Source organism: Helicoverpa armigera, chromosome 7, assembly GCF_030705265.1.
Source record: "Helicoverpa armigera isolate CAAS_96S chromosome 7, ASM3070526v1, whole genome shotgun sequence".
Classification (NCBI taxonomy): domain Eukaryota; kingdom Metazoa; phylum Arthropoda; class Insecta; order Lepidoptera; family Noctuidae; genus Helicoverpa; species Helicoverpa armigera.
The window spans coordinates 12,443,512-12,452,171 of NC_087126.1; the positions used below are offsets into that span (position 1 = coordinate 12,443,512).

General features: G+C 31.9%; 1 non-coding gene across 1 annotated transcript; it reads right to left on the minus strand.

Annotated features, from left to right (window-relative positions):
* Positions 1-255: 255 nt before the first annotated feature.
* On the minus strand, positions 256-8,097 carry LOC110381088 (uncharacterized). Its single transcript, XR_010276667.1, has 6 exons — positions 7,804-8,097; positions 7,295-7,385; positions 7,127-7,201; positions 6,966-7,040; positions 5,783-6,867; positions 256-368 (listed from the first exon to the last, which is right to left on the minus strand). It is a non-coding gene; the product is annotated as an uncharacterized LOC110381088 (transcript).
* Positions 8,098-8,660: the final 563 nt, after the last annotated feature.

Below are 8,660 nucleotides of genomic sequence, written 5' to 3' on the forward strand. Positions count from 1 at the left end.
GATATTACTTTCGTGGTTTTAATATCATACTGATACTGGTTTCTTTTCTTGAAACTGCGGTATGTAGCATTAAGTTATATTTCTATCGTTAGAAAATATAGCAAATTTTCTTTTTCACTAGTGACAAAGAAAGCGTAGGCGTAGAAGCAACGTTATTTCTGTAATACTGGGAGTTTCTATTTATATAGTATTCGTATGAACATCTTACTTAGGTTCTGGTAGAAAGGCAGTCGCTGTCCTTTTCAAGTTAATTACCTATCCGGCAGCTCGCTCCATGCACACATGACCATTCTTACAGGATTCCGCGTTGTCTAGGGTTGACACGAAAAGTGTATAAGATTTATTAGCGATTTGTTCCTCTGTAGAATCTGTACATTTGATATTGTGTTTGTTAGTAAATTAGTTAAGAAATATCATGTTTACATAGAAAGGTAATAAAATTATAACATACTTTGGCTTTGTTAGCTTCACGTACCAAAACTGTTGACTTAGTGACTTATCAGTTTCACGTAGGTACTAAAAATGTCGACTAACCATCTGACAATGATCTCTATCTTTGACCACAAGCCATTTTGTTTATTTTTGCTTTAGGTACCATTAAAAAATTCTATGCTTAGTGATCGATTCTTCTTCCTATAAGTTCTTATGACTATTAATGTTCTTTTCTTAGAACAAGCACCTCGTTACAAGTAATTATATCTGTGCTCTTACGTGCCGTCCCTGGTCTATAGACTAGCTCTTTAGTATGGAAACTAGATGACGCTTTTTCCATATCATTTGTACTAGTACCCGGCAGGGGATAAGCACAGACTTGTTTTTATTTTCTATGCTAAAGCTAATGAATTCTAAAATTGTTGAGCGCTAAATTAATGGTGTTTCCGAACGGAATACTAAATGTCAGGACTACAAGATACTTACCAAGATTAGATAAGTTCGCTTTCTAATAGGGTTTTAATTAATGTAAGTAAATAATTAGCGTGCTTGTGAAATCTTTTTTATTGGAAAAAGACTTTCTTGCCAGCTGTGGTTAGCTGTTTGCTTTTTAATTTTTGCGTGTAATTTCAATTAATTGTTAATTAAGTAATGGGCTAGACACTTGGTATAGGAAGTCGATTTTAATCTCGCCCTCTTACATGTTTATCAGGAATCTGATTATAAGGCTTTGGAATAGCACGAACATGAGAATAAAGGGTTAGGTAGAATTTATAGTTTAGTATGGTTATAAGAAACTCCATAGGAATAATGCCGAATATATACCTAATCAAAAAACAATACTTAGAAATAATATACAAATACTTACATAGTAACTAGTTAATTATTGAAGAGTAAAAAGTGCTAATTCACCCTTTATCTGTCAACATACCTCTACAATTGTGGCGCCAAAGTGACTAGCCAGAGACAAGACCGTTGAAAGAGCGACCACAGATAAAAAAACTCGTTCAGAAACCAACCCTTGACGTGCCGTTTGAAAACGTGAGCCTGCATAATGTAACAATTACCTACTTATTAGTTTAATGTTTAATTGCAATTAGTTCACCCACTAATTATATGCCAAACGTGTTTAGTGTAATTGACTTACAATAAATACAGTTCTGTTTTATATAATTTACTGCGAATTACATGGTTTGTTGGTTGTAGAAAGTTTGTTTGTGGTTTTGGGTTTCTTTAATTCGTTTAATTTTTGTTAGAAGTGAAGGCAGTTGGTTTTTTATGTTTTACTTCAGTATATCTGCCTAACTACCTATTTAGAATTCTTCATTTCCTAGGAGTTTATTTTTACCTTTCATATACCTACATAAGCAAGCCTCGTTCGTTAAGAGTATATCCATATTCCTTGTTTTCTGATTCCTTCGTTATCGTTTGCCATTTTTGAAGAGATAGACTGTCTAAATGAAATCAAAGTTATAGGAAAAACTAAATAATAATTTCCTAGCCGTACCATAGAGTACTTATGTTTGCTAACTTGTATCTAGGCTTACACCAACCGCTAGGTACATACAGCAGTTTCCAACAGTTTCCCAACACCAGAACAACATTTATCAACCATACACATAAACCAGCGATTAACAAAGGAACATAAAACAATCAATTCCCGCACACATTTGCATAAACACATTTTGGCTGCAACACTCCTAAATCAAACTAAAAAAAAACTAACTAAATGTACTACAAAACAGTTCGAAATAATAACTTCATTGGCTTAAGAGGGAAACTATCGAGCCACAGTGTAAAAACTTACAGTAGATATGTAAACATGCTACAATAAATCTATTGTACGCATTTGCATGTCGGTGTGTGCGCTAATTCATGCAACTCTACATTTTTTTTTATTCTGTGTTACTTAGTATATGCACCAGTATTTTAAGTGTTTTGTAGACTACATTTTTTTGTTGTTTGATATAAAGGTATGTACCGTACCGTACCCGTTGTATGCCGGAACTTAGATATATGCGAGACACTATTACACATTGCGAGACAGATATATGCGAGTCTATTGTTTTATAATTAAAAACATACAAGAGATTAAAGTATAAGGATATTAAAATACACAAATGAAAGTCAAAACTGAGGAATTTTGACTTTAATTTAGGTTTATTAAATACTTTCAAACTCAAAAAACTCAAACTCAAAATATTTATTTGCATGTTAAGGTTGTACAGATCTTAGATATAGGTTTAGGTTCAGCTTTTGCAGGCGTTGCAAAAATGTGCTTTTCTAATCTGCAAAAGCCTAAGTGCACTTTTTTGGCAAATTAGACGGAAAAATTGGTGGAAAGGCAATTTGTCTGTGAGATATCAGTACTTTTTCTTTAACAGCAGCTGGGTTAGCAGCGGTGAGGGAGTGTCAGTACACACATATCACATATCACATAGTACATATATCAGAGATTTCATTAATAAAGTAGTTACTACTTATTGTAATTTTAAAAACCATAAATTAGTACCCAGTAAGAACAAATCAGTATTGATTAGTGAATAACTCTTTAAAACAGCAAAGTTAACTGTCAATATAATTGCCAACAGACAATTGATGACCGATAATTACACAGATGAATGTCACTAGACAATGTTTTTGTTTTTAATGAGCTGAAAACACGACTGCTTAGAATTTTAGATTTTGGTGTTAAAATTCGGTTGTAGTTTTCATTTTCATTAACTTTATCACCCTATTTACAAGTGCATATAGTGAAGTTATCACTTTATTTAAATCTGTTCAAAATGATATTAAGTAGTTTGAAAATGAACAGGTGAATTATGTAAACAACGAACAAGAAAAAAATCTAAAGAGTATTTTGACGTCTGCTATAAGCCTCCTTTTTTATGCCAAACTTACGTTGCAATCCATCCTCTGGGGGGATTGTAAAACTGTTAATCTGCAAAAACTCTGCATGAATTAAAGAAGACCAGAAGAAGGCTGTTTCTCTATCTTAGAAGTGTCATACATAAGTTCATGGCAAAATCTTAATTGCCAATTCAATAATACTACATCAAACATCGACACTCTTCTGTGTACAATAACTCAATCAACAACAAAAACAAAAGAACAACAAATCCAACTTCTGGTATCAATAATTCTAAACAAAACACAACAACTATAGCCACTTCTGGTAGTAATAATTCTAATAAAGATAGCTAAGAATATTAACGAGTGGGCGTCGTTGCGGATAGCGCATACATTTGCATCGGGCTATCATGCAACTGGGGTTTTTATTTCGCACGCTTATTATTAAAGTGACCGAATTGAAAAAACTAGTTTTTTGGCAAATCGCAAAAAACGTTTTGCAATTAGGACTTTGGCTGTTTATTTAGACATAAATGTTACAAGATGTTACTCGCATAGTTATTTTTATTTTTTAATGATAGAATATGAACCACATAGTTGGTTGAAACTTAAATTTCAATTGAATACTATTTATTTTGTTTATTGTAGGCTGTCAAAATTACTTTTGTAGTTTTAGGTCTATATAATACTAAGTAACAGTTAGTCTGCCAAAAAGATAAAGACCTAATTAATTTTGAGTTGATTTATTATTAAATTCAAATACTACTTGGTTGTATATGTAAGGTTTAAGTCATAATAATACTAAACGAAAATACATAAAAATGAAAATACATTTTTGTAGTTACGGTTTTTAATTAAAAAAAAGAGATCAACATTAAGGAACTAAAATTATAAAAAAACTGTTATTTTCATTTTAACACTTATTAATAGAAGATGTTAGATGTTTTTATACCGAACTTATTAATATAATTAAAAGAGATCTTAACTTCTAAGCAATAAATCAATCAGTCTCATGGTATTCTAAGTAGGTTTACATCAGTTCACAAAAATCACTCTTCTATCCTAACTATCGCTTTTTAAATTACAAGTCTTTATTTAAATGATTACGAGAAATATAATAAAAAAAATAGTATACATTTTCATATACCTTCAAAATTAACAAAAAGCAAATATAGTTTTTTTATACAAAGTAGTATATAGTATTGTAAAAAACTATGATAACTATTATAAACTATAATTATAACATCGTAGCAAAATTAAAAGAGATCTTAGCGAATCTAATCAGCGTTATGGTATTCTTAGTAGGTCCGCAGTCTAGGTATAAATCAGTTAACAAAACATAAATTATTTAAAAATATAAGATGAAAACGGAGGAGTCATCTTTACCTTTACTGATTAAAGAATGGAATTATAAAAGTCAGAATAAAAGTTAGGGATCAAATTCTTAGACAATAATTCGCGTAAATCTTTTTTTTTATTTTCACTTAGCTCTTGTTTTCCAGTGTACGCTTTGACTAGCGTTAACTCGTTTAAAGGCAACATTTTGGTTCGCCTGTTTCTTACACATACTTCCAAAAAATCCTGTTTATAAGATTTTTTTATAAAAAATGAAAAGGGGTTTTTCTTTGTCACCTTAATCATTTTTACGTCATTCCATACAATATTATCTCCATTCTTTGTTTTATTAAAATTGTATCCCCAAGCTTCTTGTAACTTTTTCAAGTCATAAAAGTCATGAAATGTACGCTCATTTACTATAAATTTGTTTCCTGATTTTCGTGCATTTTAATTATTGATACATATTGGTGTGGTGAATATATAGGTCCAGATCTTAAATTTTTTTACCTTTTTCTATAAGGCTATGTATGTTATCGGCTTCATTCTGCGTATGCCCTTTGATTAAGTATTTATGTGTGATGGAATTAATATTAAGATGTGTAACTGCGTAAAGATAAAGTGTAACGATATATTTATTTTTATTTTGTCCTCCGCAATTGTCCGAATACAGTATAAGATTGATGCCTTCCTCATTAGTAGCCCTGGATTCGATACAAAGTTGTTCGAAATAATGGAGTAGACAAGAGCCTATTTCATTGGCACCTCTTTTGCATCAGTTTCATTCCAAAATAACAATGCACGTTACTGTACGATTCCTGTACTTTGCCTTCTACTTTTTGTTTAAGGAGGCAACAGTGAAATTATAGCTATTGAGCTTACTTTTGTAATAGAAAGCTGAAGTGTCCCTTTAGGTGATTGAAGAACAGCTTGGAGGTCGAACAAAATTACTTTATTACTGTCATCAATTTTAAGTCGGTCATTATATTTTTCCTGTCGGCTGAGGGTTTTTTCTTCTAAATGGGAATCATATTTTTCTTGAATAATAAGTTTTTGTTCAGGCGATGAATTCTGGTATTGCAAACATGTGTCGCATTGATCCTTTCTTGGGCGAAAAAATGATATATTGAATTGTGTATTAAAAACCTTATAAAATGTGCAATACTTTCCTGCTGGCTTATTTTTTTGTTTTTGGACTTCTTCAAAGTCTTTAAAGAGATCTACTATCGTTTTTCCACCGTCTATGTATTCACGGGTCGATGATTGTCGTGTGTAATGAGAATCAGTTCTTGGAATAGAATTGATAAATTCTTTGATGTCAGAAATTAATACTTCATCTGATTTATGATTACCGGTTATTCCTCTACAATCCGTCTTCAAAATTCCATGTTTATCAGTCTTATGTTTAACAGTACGAATCATACGATCGGATATGTTCAAAGTATTAGTAAAAAAGGTTTTACAAACTCTGATCGAATTACCAGCAACAACAAAATGGAAAGCTTTGTTACAATGCCGTGGGGTCAATGCATTGGTATATTTATATCTGGGTGTGATATCAGATAAACACGACAAAATGAAAGATCGCTGATTATGAATATCTCCAAGTTCCCAGTATGCGTCGAAAATACTTTGCCTTTGAACAGAATCAATCTTGCTAGAACATTGCAGCCTGCACTGGTCATTACATGGTGGTTTAAGTTCACGAGCTTTAGTTATAATATTTTACTATTAATATATGACTTACCACAATTTCTCAATTTTTGCTCTAGTTTGCTTCCAGTTTTCCGGTTGTCTAGTGCGTTTTTTACCTTTTGGCTTAGTAGAAACTGTAGGTGTTCCGGAAGTTGTGTCTTCTGTTAAATTATCTTGATTCTCCATTGTTCCTCCGTCTAACTCTCTTGTTGGCTCAGGTGTTCTATTTTCTGTGTTATTGGCATTTAACTGTTCTTCCAAAGTCTCTTCGTTAGAGCTATCAGATGATGAACTTGAGTCTGAAGTTGAAGAAGAACTACTACTCGAACTTGAACTACGGGTACGGGGAAATAGCAAATGACTACCCTGTTGGCCCTTTTGTACGGTTTCGAAAGTAGGATCGCCATCACTTAAATCTGCGTCGCTTTCTCCAGAATTAACAGGTGACACACGATAATCTATAACTGCCTTGTTACGGCCTTCAGTATGTTTGAAATACTCAGAGGCATTCAAATGTCGTTGATTTTCGGGTTTATTATAAACATCACATAACATCTGCAAGTAAACATAAAAGGTGAATAAACAAATTTAACTAAACATACCTACATAAAGTATCAATAAATAAGTAAGTGCTAAGTAGTAATTTTACATACCTGGACATCACCACTTTGAGTTGAAACAATATCAGTATCATTTTCGGGCTCTTTAGATGCGTCACATATCATCGTCTGTTAACAATTAAAGGTGAGTAAGTCAGTAAATTGCAGCTAGCCATAAATAAAATACCTTGACAATACAATTATTTATTACAAACCTGGACATCAGCACTTTGAGTTGGAATAATATTCGTAACATTTTCGGGCTCTTTAGTTGCATCACAACAAATCGTCTGTTAACAATAAAAGAAGTATTAGTCAGTAAATTGCAGGTAGACGTAAATAAAGAAAGACACCATAAAGACAATTCAACGATTTTTACACACCTGAACATCAACATTTTGAGTTGGAATAATGTTATCTTCAATTTGAATTAAATCTAGAATTTTTCTTGATCGCGAAGTAGACGACGTCATCCTAATAAAAAAATACTTAATTATAATTATAGGTCAACAAGTGAAACTTCTTTTTTTGTTCCATATTTCGTTTTAAAGTGACTCAATCCTGAACTTAAATCACCTAGCACATTCATAGCAAAATTCCGTTTTTTTTTTAGTATAGTACAGACCAAATACTGAATGTTACTAAAAATACATTATCATTATTTGTAATAAACAGACTTAACAATGAATTCTACAGAGTGTACGAATAAATTTACTAAGTTTTTTATTCAAAAAGAGACCTAATCATTAATGTGCTGTAGAATCATCTAGAAGTTTTAGTTTTAAACAGTCCTAAAACGTAATATATCGTACAATAAATTAACAAATTTAATATAAAATAGACTCATTACGTATTGGGTCAAAATACAACAAAAATAATCAGTAAAACTTACCTTCGATTTCACTGTTACACAATCCTAAATATTAATAGGTCACTTTTATGACAAACGACCAGATGTTCGTTTTGAGCCGGTTAAACGATTACTGAATGTGTCAGTGTAATGTCAAAATGGCGTCTTCAAATTCATAAGTGTGAAAGAGACCGAAACATTGTAAGAGCAGTATAACTCTAACTTTTTAAGAGTTTCTTGGAGTTTGTCACAGATGGCGTTGTTTTAAAGATGACAGTGTATCTAACTCATGATTGATTGATTTTGAATTCGGTCACTTTAATACTAAGCAAGCGATTTGGTCATGCATGTGGTACCACTGGTTTTGGATGTTCTTAGAACTAGGTGTTTTGTTGTTTTGGTTTGTGAGGTTTAGGGAATAGATTGTCATAATTATAGTAGCAATAGAGGATGGTTTGGAAAGTCTTTCCCTAATTTTTGGTTTTTCATCAGATTTTAAATGCTAATGCAAATGATGCATCTATATTGTGGAGCCAAGTATGATGATTTTATTTTTATATGATAGTTTTTTCTTGTAAAGCATATAAGGTACCTACTCCTCTATCGTCTAATCAGTTTCATTTACATGACTTGACTATTATTTTTAGACATCTACATCCATACATCGTTGATATTATCTCAATTTTATTTGTTCACACTCCTAATATGTGTCCTCATCTCCCAATATTTTTTCCCAGATCTGTAATTTTTCACAATCCAGGATCAATAATAAAATTAGTCTAGCGGACAAGTCTTTCTTACGATTAGGTAAGTAGTTACTATATTTTCTAAAACAACAAAAACAGTAAACAATTACAAAATGTCACAGCGTGGTCACCCTCGCGTCGGCATCGCGTACG